The sequence below is a fragment of the Peromyscus maniculatus genome, chromosome 4, assembly GCF_049852395.1.
Source record: "Peromyscus maniculatus bairdii isolate BWxNUB_F1_BW_parent chromosome 4, HU_Pman_BW_mat_3.1, whole genome shotgun sequence".
Taxonomy (NCBI): domain Eukaryota; kingdom Metazoa; phylum Chordata; class Mammalia; order Rodentia; family Cricetidae; genus Peromyscus; species Peromyscus maniculatus.
In genome coordinates, this window is record NC_134855.1 from 100,011,679 (window position 1) to 100,028,042 (window position 16,364).

The window sequence follows — 16,364 nt, forward strand, 5'->3', positions numbered from 1 at the left end:
TAAGTTGCTTCTCAATTTTCTGAGAAACCTCCATACCAATTTCCAGAGTGGCTGTACAAGATTGCACTCTCACCAGCAGTGGAGGAGTATTCCCCTTATTCCACATCCTCTCCAACATAAGCAGTCATGAGTGTTTTTGATCTTAGCTATTCTGACAGGTGTAAGATAGTGTCTCAGAGTCATTTTGATTTGCATTTCTCTGATGGCTAAGAATGTTCAGCAATTCTTAAATGTCTTTCAGCCATTTGAGATTCTTCTGTTGAGAATTCTGTTTAAATCTGTACCTCATTTTTAAAATGGATTATTTGGTATTTTGATGTCTAGTTTCTTGAGTTCTTTATATATTTTGGAGATCAGCCCTCTGTCAGATGTGGGGTTGGTAAAGATCTTTTCCCATTCTGTAGGCTGCCATTTTGTCTTATTTATTGTGTCCTTTGCCTTACAGAAGCTTCTCAGTTTCAGGAGGTCCCATTTATTATTGCTCTCAGTGTCTGTGCTACTGGTGTTATATTTAGGAAGTGGTCTCCTGTGCCAATGCGTTCAAGCTACTTCCCATTTTCTCTTCTATCAGGTTCAGTATAACTGGATTTATGTTGAGGTCTTGAGTTTTGTGCATCATGACAAATATGAATCTATTTGTATTCTTCTACATGTCAACATCCAGTTATGCCAGCACCACTTGTTAAAGATGCTTTTTTCCCCATTGTACAATTTTGGCTTCTTTGTCAAAAATCAGGTGTTCATAGGTGTGTGGATTAATGTCAGGGTCTTCAATTTGATTCCATTGATCCACGTGTCTGTTTTTATTATTATAGCTCTATAGTAGAGCTTGAAGTCAGGGATGGTGATGCCTCTGGAAGTTACTTTATTGTATAGAATTGTTTGGCTATCATATTTTTTTTCTATATGAAGTTGAGTATTGTTCTTTTGAGGTCTGTGAAGAATTGTGTTGGGATTTTGATGGGAATTACATTGAATCTGTAGATGGCTTTTGGTAAGATTGCCATTTTTACTATGTTGACCCTACCTATCCAAGAGCATGGGAAATCTTTCCATTTTCTGGTATCTTCTTCAATTTCTTTCTTCAAAGACTTAAAGTTATTGTTATACAGGTCTTTCACTTGTTTGGTTAGAGTTACTTGAAGATATTTTATGTTATTTATGGCTATTGTAAAGGGTGATGTTTTTCTGACTTATTTTCTCAGCCTATTTATCATTTGTATATGGGAGGGCTACTAATTTTTTTTGAGCTATTCTTGTATCCTGCCACATTCCTGAAGGTGTTTATCAGCTGTACGAGTTCCCTAGTAGAATTTTGGGGGTCATTTAGGTATACTATCATATCATCTGCAAATAGTGAAAGTTTGACTTTTTCCTTTCCAGTGTGCATCCCCTTGATCTCCTTTTGTTGTCTTATTGCTCTAGCTAGAATTTTGAGTACTATATTGAATAGATATGGAGAGAGTGGACAGCCTTGTCTTGTTCCTGATTTTAGTGGAATTGCTTTGAGTTTCTCTCCATTAGTTTGATGTTGGCTGTTGGCTTGCTGTCTATTGCCTTTATAATGTTTAGGTACGTCTCTTGTATCCCTGATCTCTCCAAGACCTTTATCATGAAGGGGTGTTGGATTTTGTGGAAGGCTTTTTCAGCATCTAATGATGATGAATCATGTGGGTTTTTTTTCTTTCAGTTTGTTTATATGGTGGATTACATTGACAGATTTTCATATGTTGAACCATCCCTGCATCTCTGGAATGAAGACTACTTGATCATGGTGGGTGATTTTTTTTATGTGTTCTTGAATTTGGTTTGCCATTATTTTATTGAGTATTTTTGCATCAGTGTACATGAGGGAGATTGTTCTATAATTTTCTTTCTTGGCTGTGTCTTTGTGTGGTTTGGGTATTAGGGTAACTGTAGCCTTATAAAAAGAGTTTGACAATGTTCCTTCTGTTTCTATTGGATGGAACAATTTGAGGAGTATGGTATTAGTTCTTCTTTGAAAATCTGGTACAATTTTGTACTGAAACCATCTGGCCCTGGTTTTTTTAAATAACTGCTTCTATTTCCTTAGGAGTTATGGTATATTTAAATTGTTTATCTTATCTTGCTTTAATTTTGGTATATGGTACCTATCAAGAAAATGGTCCATTTCTTTTAGATTTTCTAATTTTGTGGAGTACAGGTTTTTGAATTATGACCTAATGATTCTCTGGATTTTCTTACTATCTGTTGTTACATCCCCCTTTTCATTTTTGATTTTGTTGATTTTGATATTCTCTCTCTGCCTTTTGGTTAGTTTGGATAAGGGTTTGTCTATCTTGTTGATTTTCTCAAAGAACCAACTCTTCATTTCATTGATTCTTTGTATTGCTCTCTTTGTTTCTATTTTATTGATTTCAGCCCTCAAGTTGATTATTTCCTGTCATCCACTCCTACTAGGTGAGTTTGCTTCTTTTTGTTCTAGAACTCTCAAGTGTGCTGTTAATTCGATAGTGTGAGGTTTCTTCATGTAGTCACTTAATGCTTTCCTCTTAGCATTGCTTTCGTGGTGTCCCATAAGTTTGGGTATGTTGTGCATTCATTTTCATTGAATTCTAGGAAGTCTTTAATTTCTTTCTTATTTCTTCCTTGACCCAGTGATGATTCAGTTGAGCATTGTTCAGTTTCCATGAGTTTGTAGGCTTTTTGCAATTTGTGTTGTTGAATTCTAACTTTAAGCCATGGTGATTCAATAAGACACAGATGATTATTCCAATGTTCTTATATCTGTTGAGATTTGCTTTGTTACCGAGTATGTGGTCAGTTTTAGAGAAGATTCCATAAGGTGCTGAGAAGGTACTTTTTTTTTTTGTTTGTTTGTTTGGGTAAAATGTTCTATAGATATCTGTTAGGTCCATTTGAGCCATAACATGTTATTTCCCTTATTTCTCTGTTAAGTTTCTGTCTGGCAGACTAGTCCAGTGGTGAAAGTGGGCTAGTGTGTGGGGTTTGATGTATGATTTAAGCTTTAGTAATATTTCTCTTATAAATGTAGGTGCCCTTGTATTTGGGGCATAGATGTTCAGAACTGAGACTTCATCTTGATGGATTTTTTTCTGTGATGAATACGAAATGTCCTCCATCTCTTTTGAGTAATTTTAGTTTGAAGTCTATTTTGTTAGATATTAGGATAGCTACACCAGCTTGTTTCTTAGGTCCATTCGATTGGAAAATCTTTTCCCAATCCTTTACTCTGAGGTAATGTCTGTCTTTGAGGTTGAGGTGTGTTTCTTGTATGCAACAGAAGGATGGATCCTGCTTTCGTACTTATTCTGTTAGCCTGTGTCTTTTATAGGCGAATTGAGTCCATCGATATTGAGATATTAATGACCGGTGATTGTTAATTCCTGCTACTTTTGGTTTTGTTGTTGTTGTTGGTAGTGTGTGTTTCCCTTCTTTGGTGTTTGTTGGTGTGAGGTTATTTATTGCCTTGCTTTTGTGGGTGTAACTAACTTCCTTGGTTTGGAGTTTTCCTTTTAGTACTTTTTGTAGGGCTAGATTTGTGGGTATGTATTGTTTAAATCTGGTTTTGTCATGGAATATCTTGTTTTCTCCATCTATGGTGATTGAAAGTTTTGCTGGGTATAGTAGTCTGGGCTGGCATCAGTGGTCTCTTAGTGTCTGCAAAATATCTGTCCAGGACCTTCTGGCTTTCAGAGTTTCCATTGAAGTCAGTTGTAATTCTGATAGCTCTGCTTTTATATGTTACTTGGCCTTTTTCCTTTGCTGCTCTTAATATTCTTAATTCTGTATGTTTAGTGTTTTGATTATTATGTGGTGAGGGGACTTTTTTTCTGGTCCAGTTTATTTAGTGTTCTGATAGCTTCTTGTACCTTCATAGGCATGTCCTTCTTTAGGTTTGGAAAGTTTTCTTGTATGGTTTTGTTGAATATATTTTCTACGCCTTTGAGCTGGAATTCTTCTCTTTCTTCTATCCCTATTATTGTTAGGTTTTGGTCTTTTCATAGTGTCCCAGATTTCCTGGATGTTTTGTGGTAAGAATTTGCTGGATTTAACATTTTCTTTGACTGATGAATCTATTTCCTCTATCGTATCTTCAGTGCCTGAGATTCTCTCTTCCATCTCTTGTATTCTGTTGGTTATGCTTGCATCTGTAGTTCTGGTTCATTTACTCAGATTTTCCTTTTCCAGAATTCCCTCGGTTTAATCTTTTCTTTATTGTGTCTATTTCAATTTTCAAGTCTTGAACTGTTTCCTTCACTAGTTTGATTGTTTTTTCTTGGCTTTCTTTAAGGGATTTAATGATTTCTTCCAATTTTTGTTTGCCTTTTCCTCCATTTTTTAAAGGAATTTTAACTTCCTCTTTAAGGACCTCTATCATCTTCATAAAGTTATTTTTAAGGTTACTTTCTTCTGGTTCATCTGCGTTGGGATATTCAGGTCTTGCTGTTGTAGAACCACTAGTTTCTGGTGGTGCCATATTGCTCTTTATGTTGTTGAATGTATTCTTACATTGCCATATACCCATTTTTCCCTCCAATCCATACAGGTAGAGCCTGTGCCTCTTGGAGTCCCTCTTCCTCCAATCAGTGCAGGTGGGGTGTGCTGCTCTGGTGGTCGCTGGTGCCTCAGGGGATGGTTGAGGTGGTGGGAAGGATACTGCTGCCTAGTTTCTGGGGCTGTGATGTGTGTGGGAGGGGCACTATATGTGCCCCTGGGGCCTAGGGGCTAGAGAGTTGGACTGCCCAGCTGGGAGCTCAGACTCACCTCTTCTTCCAATTGGTGGAGGTGGGGCATGTGGCTCCAGTGGGAGTGATGGTTGGGGAGGGGGCAGGGGAGGATGCTGCTGCTTGGTCTCTGGTGTTATGATAGGGGGAGGAGCACAATATATGCCCCTGGGGCCTAGGGGCTAGAAAGCTGGGCTGTTGCTTCTGGGCTTTTTCTTTATTTCTGTATACCTTTCTTTATTTCTTACTCTGTGGCTTGCTGTGTAACTGGGTGGCTGTCCCCTGATGTCCTCATTTTCTTGCTCCTTGATCTCCTTTCTCTCTTTCTATTTATTCTTTGCCTGCCAGCCCTGCCTATTGCCTTGCTATTGGCCATTTAGCTTTTTATTAGACTAATCATGTGTTTTAGACAGACACAGTAACAGAGCTTCAGAGTTAAACAAATGCAACATAAAGGAATACAACACATCTTTGCATAATTAAATATTCCACAGAATAAACAAATGTAACACATCTTAAAATAATACTTTATAACAGAGATATAATCCACAAACCACACAATTAGTACATTTAAAGTACACACTTCATTGAGGTTTAGTATATTCACAAGGCTATGTATATCCATCACCATGATTTTAGAACATTTTCTTTTCTTCTCTGCTTTTTGAGGTAAGAGTCTCACTCACTGTGGTAGCCCAGGCTAGCCTTGAATCCATTAGAGACCCACCTGCCTCTGCCTCCTGAGTGCTGAGATAAAAGGTATGTGCCACCATGTCCAACAATGTTGGGACATGGTTATGATCTTCCCATGAAAACCCTATCCCAGTTAGCAGGCTCTCCTCCTTCTTCCTCAACCCTCTAGCCCTTGAAAACAATTAAATTTTCAGTCTTTGTAAATTTGCCTATTCTTGATATTCCTTTTATTTTATTAAAATTATTTTATTTCCTTGGGTGTGTGGGCACGTGTACATATGGAAGTCACAGGACATCCTGACGGAGCCAACTCTTTCTTGTCACCATGTAGGATCCAGAACTCAGATGATCAGTAGCCACACTTGGCAGTAGTAACTCTACCCACTGAACGACCTCACTTGCCCTTTGGAGATTGTAATGCCCACACTCCACCCATTTTGCTACAAGGTCTTGCTATGAAGTTCAGGCTTGCCTTGAACTCTTAGCAGTCCTCCTGCCTCAGCCTGCAAATGCTGGGATTTAAGTGTGCAACACCATGCCCAGGTTGAAACCAAGTCCTCTATAACTAATGTTCAAATTTCAACTCATTTTCTAGAACAAAATTTTGGACAAAACTCTTTAAAAACCCCTAGTAGAGAATTCTGGGCTAGTATTGCGATTAAATCGCTACCAATCCACAGAAATAGCTTATTGATTATAGGAATTTATTGGGGTGTTAACTCACAACAAGAATAAAGGATATGGTCTCGGAGGAGGGGTGGGGTGCAGTCCAACCCGGTTCTCAGGAGAGCTCTGCCTTGATCCATAGTACCAGACCATGAGGTAACGAAGAGAAGAGATACCACATACGTGTATCCCAGGTCTTAAGGGGTCCCCGTCAGTCCAGGCCCGGGGGGGGGGGGGGGGAAGGTACCTAGCAGCTACCTGCTGCCTCACTAGGGGGCGGTGCTTCAGGGTAAGGCACAGACAACCACCCCTACACATCTCCTCGTCTTGTCTAAGAAAGAAAGTTCTAACTTAACACAAAACTATATACAATAGGAATAATTATCAAAGAGAAATAAAGGGTAATGACATAAACAAATAGAACTACAACCAACAAGAACAACATAAAACAAGAAGAGACACATACTGAAATCCAGAGACGTCTAGAGCATAGGTAAATGGCATGTTACAGAGATTATTCCAAAAGGTGTCCTATCTAATCTAAATCTAATGCTTAATATGTTCTAGCTAAAATATAAGAAGATTGTAACTGTAACTGTTAGTCTCCAATCCCATCAAAGACCTGAGAAGGAATATAATAATACCTAAGAAAACATGAGAATGGATGCAAGCAACTTTTGGGAATGTTGTGAGAGTAGACAGAGACAACTGGCAGCCTGGACAGTTACCTAAAGTTTCTCAGCATAGTTGGTGCATTCAAATTGGCCAAAGGCCTAGAGTATTTGACAGACTATTTTCAGAAGCAGGAATTTTGAAAGACCATCTTACCCTGTCTTGGCAGAGTTCAGTAATCACTTTTCCTTGTGTCCCGTTCATCCAGAAAGGACAGCATTTGTACTGTCAGCAGTTGAGGCAAGGGCAGTTCTTTGCCCAGGAGGCCATTTTTTGCCAAGAAGAAGAAAAGCTTCCAAATGGAAATGTCTTAGGAGCCAAACATTCTCTTGAGATCAAATCAGCGCTGCCAGGAGCAATCATGTCTCACGTCAACAGAATTCTAAGTTATTTAAATGCCATAGTCTCTAGATCTACCAAGTGTTTGAAGATTACCTGTCCATCTGACTTATGTATCTGTAAATCTGGACAAACTAAATAATACAACTATAGAGATGACAAGCATAGGTGATTATAAATCTGTAAGTCTTATCTATCTAATAACCTAAGGAATAAGGCTTCATGTAAACAAGGTAAATAGTCTGTAGGCAAGTGTACGGTAAAAGGACAATGACCTCAAAATTGTGACAATACACAAAATATCTTAAACAGAGGTAGAAATGTATAGTGTAATACGCAATATGACAACAATCTTAAATATGACAACAATCTTAAATATGTATCAATATATAAAATATCCTAAACAGAGGTAGAACATACATATAGTATGACAAATATTTTACATTTGTATCAATATACAAAATATTTCAAATACAAGTAGAAATATATGTACATGATAACAATTATAGTTCTGTATTTGTATCAATATACAAATTATCTTAAATAGGATAATAAAAATAGTTTACATTTGTATCAATATATAAGAATCCATAACAGTGCAAATTATCTAAGGCTGATATTTTACTAAATTAGTTTACTAGTATATTCAATAATCTACCTTAATATCCTATACCTATCCATCCCCCCTTTTTTTCTTTAAGGAGAATACTGAGTCCAATATTATCCTGTAATGACAGAAAATAGAACCCTGCCCAAACCCTTGTTTGTTAAATTTTTATTACAACTTGTAGAGATGTCACATCAGTGGATGAGCTTTTACTTCTCCTCATCAAGGGGTTTTCCCTGTTCAAATTGAATTTTCATTGATTTTGTTGGTATTCATAGCTTTTCTTCTCCTGCAGAAACAAAAGCAAAATCCCTTCCCCAACATAGGACATATTCTGGTTTCCATTCTGAGGTCAACACATCTTTGAAGTAAACTGGTTGGTTTAGCTCAGAAGGTTTTTTGTTGTTCAATGTCTCTCCGAAGCTGTTGTTCCTTTCTCATCAGCATTGAGAAAATTCAAGGTTATAAATCACTATGCAATCTATTTCTAGGAGTCATTGTTACCTGTTGCTGTTTATTTAGAATATCCTTTAAAGTTTGATTGAATCTTTCTGTGACTGCTTGGCCTGTGGGATTGTGTGGTATACCTGTAACATACTTTATATTGTAATAAGCAAAAAAACTGTCTCATTTTATTTGAGACAAATGCTGGGGCATTGTCAGTCTTAATTTGTACAAGTATTCCTATGATGGCCATAACTTCTAATAGGTGTGTAATCACAGAATCAGCCCTTTTCAGAACTCCTGGGAGTTGCCCATTGAAATCCCAAACAGATGTAAATGGTATGGTGTACATATTTTAATCTTCTAAACTCTGTGAAATGAAACATATCCATCTGCCAAATTTCATTTATTTGTATACCTTTTGGATTGTTTCTTGTGTATAATGGAGTTTGGTTATAGAGGGAACAAGTAGGACATTTTCTTACAATTTCCTTGGCTTGTTGCCCAGTGATGGAGAAATCTTTCTTCAAACCCTTGCTATTTACATGGTGTTTCTTATCAAATTCTGAGGCTTCTAGCATGTTACCTATTAGTAACTCATCAATCACATTACCTTGTGCTAGAGGTCCTGGCAGACCTGTATGAGATATGATGTGATATATATATATATATATATATATATATATATATATATATATATATATATATGATGTTCCCTATTTCTAATGATTTCCTGTAATTGTATGAATAGAGTGAAGTTAATTCTGTATTATCAGGAATAAATTCAGCAATTTCAATATGTAAAAGGTCTTGCTATAAAGTTCAGGCTTGCCTTGAACTCTTAGCAGTCCTCCTGCCTCAGCCTTCAAATGCTGGGATTAAAGTGTGCAGCACCATGCCCAGGTTGAAACCAAGTCTCTCTATAGCTAATGCTCAAATTTCATCTCATTTCCTAGAACAAAATTTTGGACAAAACCCTTTAAAAACCCATATTAGAGAAATCTGGGCTAGTGAAGCAGCAAATATACTATATATTTCTTCTTAATAAAAACTCAGACACATGGAGAGCTTTCTAACAATTTATCCTCTTTGTGTATAAGTGTTTGTTGCCAGCATGTGTATGTGCCATGTACATGTACCACATACATACAATGTCTTCAGAGGCCTAAGAGAGGATAGGATCCTCTGGAACTGAAGTTAAAGCAGATTGGGAACTACCATGTGAGAACTCAAGAAGAACAGCCAGTACTCATAACCGCTGAACCATCTTTCCAGGCCCTAAAGAGCCTTTAGAGCGCTCGCTCTCTCTCTCTCTCTCTCTCTCTCTCTCTCTCTCTCTCTCTCTCTCTCTCTCTCTCTCTTTTAAAAGCACACGCTTTCATGTAGCCCAAGCTGGCTTTGAACTCCTTGTTCTCCTGTCTCTGCCTGCTGAGTGGTGGGATAACAGGTATGCACTCTCAGTCACTTCTCTCCTTCTGCCATGTGGGACCCAGGGATCAAACTCAGATCATCAGGTGCTATGGAATCTCGTTCTGCATGCTGTGGATGTGTTGCTCTGATTATTGGTTGATAAATAAAATGCTGATTGACCAGTAGCCAGGCAGGAAGTATAGGCAGGGTAAGCAGACGAGGAGAATTCTAGGAAGAGGAAGGCTGAGTCAGGAGTCACCTGCTAGACATAGAGGAAGCAAGATGACAAGGCAGAACTGAGAAAAGGTACTAAGTCATGTGGCTAAACATAGATAAGAATTATGGGAAATTTAAGTGGCTAAATTGGTTAATTTAAGTGTAAGAGTTAGATAGTAATAAGCCTGAGCTAACGGCCAAGCAGTTATAATTAATATAAGCCTCTGTGTGTTTACTTGGGGACATGAATGGGAGAGATTTGTCCCAACTGCTGGAAGGCTGGGACACAGGAAAACTTCTAGCTACAATCAGGGTTAGCAGCAAATGCCTTTACCCATTGAGCCATCTTGCCTATCTTATAAAGCAATAAAAATAAAATGTTATCTAGACTATTTTGCTAATACTTAAGTAGTCTGTACTCTTCTTCATGTAAATGTCTCTTGGGTTCACCTTCTCACCATTGCCACCAGGACATGAAATGGGGGTGAGGCACAGTTTTAAGAGTAATGGTCTCCAAAATTTGTTTAAATGCATAATTAAATTTTTGATTATGAATTTTCCATATGTTTATATATATCTTATACTACTTTCAATCCTTATTATTTTAGCTTTAAAATTATATTTATTGCCTGGCAGTGGTAGCACACTCCTTTAATCCCAGTACTTGAGAGGCAGAAGCAGGCAGATCTCTGTGAGTTTGAGGCCAGCCTGGTGTACAAAGTGAGTTCCAGGACAGCCAGGACTGTTATACAGAGAAACCCCATCTCGGAAAAAAAAATTACATTTGTTTATTTAGTGTTTGTGTGAACATGTGTGTGGAGGCCAGAGGACAAGTAGGATGTTATTCCTCAGGAGCCATTCACTATTTTTGTTTTGTTTCTACACTCTTTGCTTTTGTGTGTGTATGTGGATGCACATGCTACAGCATGTATGTGGAGGGCAGAGGACAATTTGAGGGAGTTAGTTCTCTCCTTCCGCCACGTGGATCCAGGGGATGAAACTCAGGCTGTTTTGATGTCACAACACTTGGGAGTGACAGGAAAGAAGGTAAGTTCCAGGCCAGGCTGGGCTACATGAATGAGGCTCTGTCTTAAAATACAAAACCAAAAAAGATCACACTGAGCTGACTTTGCCTTGTGAGAGCACAGAGGATGTGGAGGTGGGGATGGGACTGGAATCAGAATCTAAGCCAAATATTCCAGAAGCTCTGAGCTCTAAATTCTGATGTAAACCAGCTGGGATCAACAACAGCTATGAGGTGCACAGGCCCTTAATGTTGGCATTAAACTTTGGCACAGATGTCTTACCGAATCAAAAAACTGTAGTAAATACAAAAATGTATATACTCTGGCAACCCCATGGGTGAATTCCAGACAACCCTGAGAGTTCTCCATCTAAAGAAAGATGCTAACTCTTGGCATGGCCTTGGGTGGAAAACTGATAGGACTCTGTGGTAGTAAAGGATGTGGCTTAACCTGTGAACATTTTTACCCTGGAGTAGTTAACTTACTTAACTCACCAAGATTTCAATAAGTCACACATTACCTGATTGTACTGAGAGTCTGGTTTGCGTGGGAAGGCTCTTAAGAGTCATATGGATGGAATGTAGTCATAGAGCTGAAGGTATAAGTTCAGTGGCAGAGTGCTTGCCTAGTTTGCCCAGCCTGCAGCTCAGTCAATCCTCAGCAATCACAGAAACACTACCGAATGTGGTCATATCTTCCATAGTGAATTTCTTGTGAATTTCTCTTAAAAAATACTTAAATTGTACTGATTTGTTTGGAGAAAAAAAATCAACCATCATCAGCACTATTGTATTTACATGTGCTTGGTGCTTAGGACAAATAAACCATCTGGCTTGAGATGGCTTTCCCATATCATTGTGTGAGAACCATGAGCTGTTAGAGCTAAGGCCATTCTGACAGTTATTTTTAAACCAACACACTGCACTCCTCTCTCTTTTGGGACAGAGTGTCACTATGTAGTTCTGGCTGGTTTGGATCTCACAGATTAAAGGCATGTGACACCATGCCCAGGAACTTTCTCTTTTGTTATGGTGTGACTGTTCCCTAAGGTTGAGACTTAGGAAACTGTCCCCTCCACTTTATGACTGCATTCCATTCACGTGACTCTTGAGTGCCTTCCCACGCAAATCAGACACTCAGTACAGTCAGGTAATGTGTGACTTATTGGAATCTTGGTGAGTTACGTCAACCACTCCAGGCTGAAGATGTTCACAAGTGAAGCCAGACTCTTTATTTCCCCAGAATTCTATAGAGTTAGCATCTTTCTTTAGATGCAGACAACTCTCAGGGTTGTCTGGAATTCATCCATGGGGCTGAAGAGTATATACATTCTTGTATTTATACATGTTGAAATTTAATCCTCATTGTAAGGCGTAAGAGGGTGGAAACTTTCTAACTATGGTGTGCAGAAGTAAGTCCTTTCAGTAATTAAGAGTAGCTATAAGCCAGGCAGTGATGGCTCATGCCTTTAATCCCAGCACTCCAGAGTCTGTAAGTTTGAGGCGAGCCTGGTTTACAGAGGGAGTTCCAGGACAGCCATGGCTACAGAGAAACCCTGTCTTGAAAAATAAAAAAAGAAAAAAAAAAAGAGTAGATGTAAAACTAAGCATCAAATTTGTTTCTGTTTAGAGCAAGGGAAACTTTATTTTTGTTAATGGGCCAGGCAGGGCACTTTCTGCATTTCCTGATTATACTGGAGTGGAAGTCAGTTCTTTCTGACTACTTCTACCGGAGGGTGAATGAAGTACATGGTATGCAGGTAAATACCATGACTAATGGCCTTTGAGGCCAGCCTGCTAAGTTGCTATGCACATTGGAACTTACAATAGTGGTTTTACATTCTCTGACCTCTGACATGCCAGGACAGGGAGGAACTACTTTACCTTGGTTGTACAGGTTGTCTGTGTTCTAACAATTGGGTCAGCTAACCAACTTAGCATGCTCCTGTGAACAAACAGCAGACTGGCTGGCTCTCAGGCCTTGAGAAGCATATTTACTCTTTTACAGAGTATCATGTAGCTCTCACAAAGCAACCTGTACCTCGGGATGGGAGAGGTGTGATTTCTGCAATGCTCTTTCCCTTTCTCTAATAAAATGTGCAGGGAAGCACTCATTCCTTACAGTACACATAGCAGCATTTTCTCCACATGCAAGCTCAGGTAAACCAGTAAGGCAGTGCCTATACCTGCACATCTGTCTCCCATTGCATTCTGGTTGCTTTTTTTTTTTTCTTTTTCTTTTTCTTTTTTCGAGACAGGGTTTCTCTGTGTAGCTTTGCACCTTTCTTGGAACTCACTTGGTAGCCCAGACTGGCCTCGAACTCACAGAGATCCGCCTGGCTCTGCCTCCCAAGTGCTGGGATTAAAGGCATGCGCCACCATCGCCCGGCTATGGTTGCTTATTTTTGTTTGTTTGTTTGACACAGGGTCTCAATATGTCACTCAAGCTGACCACAAATTCACTCTGTAGCCTTAGCTGGCCTTGAATTAGTGGTGATTCTCCTACTTCAGTCTTCTGAGTTCTGGGACTACAGCCTCTGTCACCACTGGATTCTTTAGGATATTGCCCACATCCCAGACCTTGGTTGTTTGGCTTGGTACAGGATATGCAAGATGAGTATGAAATACCCAGAAATGTCCAACCTTTTGATACTGCAACATGACCTTTGTCATCTACAAATGTGTTGTGTCACATTCATAGTTTTCTTGGGACACATGTGACCTGTGGGCTGCAATTAAGCACTTAACTCCTACTATTAAAATGTTTATCCTGGAATAGTCAAAGAGTTTTATTAAGTAGGCTCTCAATGGCACTTGCATCCTAATGATGTCTCTAAGCCAGTAGTGTCCTCTCAGTGACAGCAAGGAGCAACAGCAGCACCCACTGTCCTGGACTTCTTTCCTGTGGTTTCCTCCAGCTCTCCTGGCAGTCTAAAACACACTAAGCACCAAGGAGCATGTCAAGGAGGCCTTGGCCTGCATGCAATCTCTGCACTTCTGTACCTATAACCCTGGACTGCTCCAGTACAGTCTAGATTTAGCTCTGAGGCTCACAGGAAGGTATGGGTCTCACTGGGCAGTAGGGTTTTGGGGGAGCAGTTTGTTTTGTGTGTATGAACATGCACATGGAGGGAGCATGTATGTTTATCTCAGAAGATATCCTTGGGTGTTGGTCCATGCCTTCTCCTAGGTTGAGACGGGTTCTCTTTTTCTGTAGGTTAGCTAGCCTGCAAGTTTCTGGGGATTCTCTTGGCTCCATTTTCCATCTTATGGTAGGAACACTGAGATTATAAATGAGCTGCTGCATTTGTCTCTAAGTGGGTTCTGGGGATTCAAACTCAGGTCCTCAACCTTGAAGGGCAAGCACTCTTCACTGAGCCACCTCCCTAGATTTTGTTCCTTTTTTAAAAAAGCAAGGTCTCATGTACCATATAACTGAGGTTGGCCTTAACTCACTATGATTCTCCTGCCTCTAATTCCCAAGGGCTGGTTATAGGCATGATCCACCAGGCCCAGCTTTTCACTCCGTATTTCTAAAAAAGTGTTCAAAGTTAGGAGCAGCAGCTTTACTACTAACAGTTTTGAATATTTATTAGTACACAGTTTTGTGGGGTTTAAAAAGAGGACTTTTAAGACAAGTCTCACTTTGTATCCCAGGCTAGCCATGAACTGGTTGATTTTCCTGCTTGTCACTCAAGTACTGGTTTTCTGGGTGTACACTATCATGCCTAGCAGCCCAGAGCATTATGTCAGCAGTGCAATCTTGTGCATCTTCCCTGCATCTCTAATTTCATAGTTCAGTGCCATAGTGTCATGCAGGTAGATTTCTGACTTGAGAAAATGTGCGGTTTTGTTGTATTGTCCAATGACATGATAACCCCGTGGCATGGAAGACATTAATTAGGTAGTATTTGAGAGATCATCCCTTCCTCTTACTTTTCCATACATGAAAAGTTCCTGTGGCTTATATGCCTTTCTTCTGAGGCATGCAAAGACATGAGGCCCCAGGTATGGCTCTGCCAGTCTCACTGATTCTCTACAGGGAAGACAGAAAAACTGACAGTGTGGTGTCACCATGTCCCTTGGCTTTCCTGATAGGAGAGTGCTTTTAGTGAACGAACCACTCTCTTCCTTTTTTCTGAACAAGCTAGAAGAGCAGCAGTTATTCAATCATCCAACCGGAAAGAAGGCTGGGGTAGGGCAGTAATTAGGGTGCTTGTCTAGCAGGTACAAGGTACTGAGTTAACCATAGCACCAAATATACAAAAACAAACAAACAAACAAACAAACATACATGCTGGGCATTTAATCTCAGCATTTGGGAGGCAGAGGCAGGCAGATCTCCATGCGTTTGAGGCCAGCCTGGTCTACATAGTGAGTTCCAGAATAGCCAGGGCTATGTAAAGAGACACTGCTTCTAAAACATATACAAAACAACAACAACAACAACCAAACCAAAACAACCTTCCCCCAAATATAGTAAAACCAAACAAGCAAACAGAAAGGAGAGGGTCTAGGCCATTGACAGGTGCCCCTCATTTGTCCATTCACTCACTTAGCCAGCGTTTATTACATATTGATAGTGTGGTAAGCCTGGGGGCCTAAGAAGATAGTTTTTCCTTCCAAGAAGCTTACAGTTTCTTGGGAAAAAGATATGAAAACAAATAAGTTTCTTTATGAAAGAAACAACGCAGTATAATCAGAGCTATGATAGAAACAGCTGCAAAGTGCTGCTGCATAGAGTTAGCTCTGACTTCTCACTAACTCTCTTGGCAGAGAGCGCCCCCTAGCAGAAGGGACAGCCTGTGCAAAGCCAGAGAAACAAGGCGTATGCCGGCAGTTCTAACTCTGGCAGCAGAGTGGTGCGTGGATAGCAGACAGGCACTACCCGCTCCAGACAATACATTGGGTTGGAATTACTGTAAGCAAAACAGCAAACCTGTTGGCTCTGAGATAGTTCTTTATATGTCCTGGATGAGCATGGTCTAGGTAGGAATCTCTAAGCTAAAAGTGCTAGAGAAAGCTGTGTGAAAGCATCTTACCCTGCCTCCTTAGGGCCTGACCCCAGACCCTGCTACTCACTCAGGTGTGCTTCAATAGATGGTAAGAGGAAGGCGAGAGGGAAGCAGCTGCCCTCCGCGGTCCAGTGTGCCTTGGGCTGCCAGGCCCAGGTGGACCGAAGTGCTATCTCCTGAGTCAGGAGTACAGCTGCTGCTGCTGCTGCTGCTGCTGCTGCTGCTGCTGATGATGATGATGATGATTTTCTCTTTCTAGAGCAGCCTCATTCAGAAGCGAGATCTGTAAACCTTAACATTACATTACCAGGGCTGGAGAGATGGCTCAGCAGTTAAGACTTTGCCTGCAGAGGACCAGAGTTTGGTTCCCAGCACTCACAAGATTAAATATTAAAAAAAAAATTAGATTACCACCTGAAATTTAAAAGAACCCTGCCCCAAATAAAATAAAATAAAAGGGGTTGATAGGCCATTCCAATCCAATCAGAGTTTCTCTTTCTTGAAAGCGAATATGATCAAAGCAACTGACAAACTGTCACGGAACCCGC

At 39.9% G+C, this 16,364-nt stretch overlaps 1 protein-coding gene across 7 annotated transcripts in view; it reads right to left on the reverse strand.

Moving 5' to 3' along the window:
* Positions 1 to 16,364, reverse strand: part of Patl2 (PAT1 homolog 2) — an 82,480-nt gene that overhangs the window by 42,086 nt on the left and 24,030 nt on the right. Inside the window, exon 3 of one of the 7 annotated variants that reach the window (XM_076570479.1) lies at positions 15,884 to 16,107. The exons of the other annotated variants lie outside the window; for them this stretch is intronic. The gene's annotated coding sequence lies outside the window, so the exon portion shown is untranslated. The remainder of the gene's footprint in view (positions 1 to 15,883; positions 16,108 to 16,364) is intronic. 7 annotated transcript variants of the gene reach the window in all.